A 3,350-nucleotide genomic window follows, 5' to 3' on the forward strand; every position below is an offset into this window, starting at 1 on the left:
CTCTCGGGAGGGCTCCCTCCACTGGGAGCCCGTTGTCTTTGGCGAGGCATCTGGCACTCTCCTCACAGGTGACCGAGCTTGTCGGGGGGCCGTGAGGGGAAAGGGAAATGGGACTTGATATACCGCCTTTCTGAGGTTTTTGCAACTACATTCAAAGCGGTTTACATATATTCAGGTACTTATTTTGTACCAGGGGCAATGGAGGGTTAAGTGACTTGCCCAGAGTCACAAGGAGCTGCAGTGGGAATTGAACTCAGTTCTCCAGGATCAAAGTCCACTGCAGTAACCACTAGGCTACTCCTCCGCTCCAGAAGTTTTTTGGCCCCACAAAAACTCAGTTCTTCAGGATCAAAGTCCACTGCACTAACTACTAGGCTACTCCTCCGCTCCAGAAGGGTTTTGGCCCAGGTCCGTCCGCCCCTCTCGCGTGTTCCTCGTGGCAATATGCGTTCCTCTGGCTTCCGGTGGCATGTCTCTCTGCACCAGGTTCCTTTGGGTGAACCTCATGCGTCTTCTCGTTCCTGCCAGCTGCACCAAGGCCCTTCCGCTGCGGAGTGGAGCTGGGGCCCCCGCCGCTGGTCCAGCTTGCCCTCTGGGGTGTGTCTGGTTCCGCGACGCTGCGGCTACCTGATTGATCTTGCCAGTAGCATATGCTTGTCTCAAAGATTAAGCCATACATGTGTAAGTACAAACAGCCGGTACAGTGAAACTGCGAATGGCTCATTAAATCAGTTATGGTTCCTTTGATCGCTCCATCTGTTACTTGGATAACTGTGGTAATTCTAGAGCTAATACATGCCGATGAGTGCTGACCTCCACTGATGCGTGAATGTATCAGACCAAAACCAATCTGGGGGCTTGCTCTCGGCCGCTTTGGTGACTCTAGATAACCTCAGGCCGATTGCACGTCCCTGTGACGGCGACGATACATTCGGATGTCTGCCCTATCAACTTTTGATGGTACTTTCCGCACCGACCATGGTGACCACGGGGAATCAGGGTTCAATTCCAGAGAGGAAGCCTGAGAAACGGCTACCACATCCAAGGAAGGCAGCAGGCGCGCAAATTACACACTCCTGACTCAGGGAGGTAGTGATGAAAAATAGCAATACAGGACTCTTATGAGGCCCTGTAATTGGAATGAGTACACTTTAAATCCTTTAACAAGGATCCATTGGAGGGCAAGTCTGGTGCCAGCAGCCGCGGTAATTCCAGCTCAGTTGGAACTTGGCTGCTGGAGAGGAAGGGTGTGCTGGAGGAAGGCTGGAAGGAAGGACCAGAGGGCCCATTTGAGTCCGAAAATATAGCAGGGACCTGGGCCTTGGATTAATTGAGGACCAGGCTCCAGGGCCTAGATTAAGGCCTGCAGGATGGGGCAGAACCAGGGGCTCCAGTTCAGAAGGGGCCCAGGAGAGGCTCCAGAGAGATGGGAAGCAGGAGCTGGAAAGATGGAAGGAGGTGAGAAGGTGGAAAGAGAGACAAGAGGAATACAGCAAGGACAAACCAAAGGTAAGGGCCAGGAAGACCCAGGTACCATAAGCTCCCTAGGGGAAAGCCCTTGCCCTGGTGCAGTGGAAAGCAGAGAGGGAAAACAAGGTGAAGAGCCAGGGAGAAGGTGGTCCAGAGAGGGTGTAGAGGCCCAGAAGCAAGGTTCATTGAAAGGAAAGAGCCAAAAAGACCCAGGAACCAGAGACTCCCTAGGGAAAAGCCCTTGGCCTTGTGACATGGAAGGCAGTGTTGGAGAACAAGGTGAAGAACCAGGGAGAATGGGGACTAAGGAGGGTGAAGAGGCTCAGGAAGAAGTGATAAGCTCAGAGGAAATAATATATGGGAGTGGTGAAGAGAAGGAAGGTGGATGGGAAGCATGGGCCAGAGAGAGAGAAATCACAGCAGAAGAGCTGCTACATGATTTAAAACTAATTAAAAAATTGGAGCAGGAAGAAGAACAATTGAGGAAAAGAGTGAAGCTGGCAGGAGTAATGGTGAAACTTGCAAGCAACATGGGAAAGAAGGAGAGACAGCAAAGACAAGTGGCATTATTAGAAAAGCAGTTGCAGTGGAGGAGAGAAAAGTTGGAAGCATTAAAGAAATGAGGAAATAATCTTTTGCGGGAGATATATGATAACAGAGAGAGATGGCAACAGAGAGAGATGGCAGCAGAAAGAAAAACACAGTGTGGAAGCAGTAGCAGAAACACAGTTTGAAAAGAATCAGGCAACACAATTATTGTATAGTACAAACAGTCAGAGTCAGAAGAAAAGTGAAATCTTTTTATTTGGTGGAGCTGCAGAACAAATAGCAAGAGATAAACAACAGGAACAGCTTAATAAAAAAGACAGGAAAATAAGTAAAAGACAATTTTACCCAGAATTTGGAGGCGATAAAACAATGGAAATTTGGGAGGTGGGAGAGACGCCGAGGGAAGAACATGAGCTATGTGTAATGAGAGACAGCAGCCAGAGGGAGTTTAACGCCGCTGAGAAAGGGGCGGAGCAAGGATCGCGTGGGAAAGTGCCAAGAGGAAAACAGACCAGCGAGAATACAGAGGAAGATTTTGGGGAGGAGCACTGGATGACGAGCAAGGGAATCCAGTCAATGAGGAAGGAAGATCTAGAGAGAGGAAGCTGATCCCCAGAGTGGACAACAGAAGGGACGGCAGAGGAGCAGCGGGGAGAGCTTGGCGGTGGATACAGAAAGAGGCATGGAGAAAATGGACAGAGCGGTGCACTGCTGGGTGGTGCAGACAAGGGCAGCGAACAGAATGATGAAGGAGGAGAGAGACAAAGAGGGAAAGCTAAACAAAAGTCAAACGGGCAAAGTGGTGATAGTGGAGATGAGAGGGGTGGAGCAAGCCTGAAAGAGAAGAGTGACAGAGGAGAGGCCGGCAGGCTGCAAACAGAGACAGAAAAGATGGAAAGCAGAGACCGGAGGAAGAGAGAGGAAAGCAATTTCGCTGCACAATCAAGAAGAGAGGAAGAGAGAGAACGTCGGCCCCACCGACACGTGCCTCCTCCGACCCTTCATCCCCTCAAGAGCAGACCCAGGGAGGGTGCCCTTGCTGAGGGGTGCTCGGGACCGAGCGTGGGGCCGGGCTATCGCCATCAGCCCTGGCGTGCAGCTGTCTGGGGTCTGACCTGAGGCTGCTTGCGTCAGCCCTTCCGCTGGGTCTCCATTCTATCTCCATCCGCGTTGTCCTCGAGGGCCTAGGCATCCCCTCCCCCTCTCGGGAAGGAGAAGGGGGTAGAGGCCTTGCGTGCCTCCCTCCATCCTTCCCTAACCTTTTCGGCTACGACCTCAGATCAGATGTGGCGACCCGCTGAATTTAAGTATATTACTAAGTGGAGGAACAG

At 51.5% G+C, this 3,350-nt stretch overlaps 1 pseudogene; it reads left to right on the top strand.

The window, feature by feature from the left end:
• Positions 1–3,312: 3,312 nt before the first annotated feature.
• The window catches only part of LOC115482325, a 4,014-nt pseudogene continuing 3,976 nt past the window's right edge, over positions 3,313–3,350 (top strand).

The sequence above is a fragment of the Microcaecilia unicolor genome, chromosome 12 (genome assembly GCF_901765095.1).
Source record: "Microcaecilia unicolor chromosome 12, aMicUni1.1, whole genome shotgun sequence".
Lineage (NCBI taxonomy): Eukaryota > Metazoa > Chordata > Amphibia > Gymnophiona > Siphonopidae > Microcaecilia > Microcaecilia unicolor.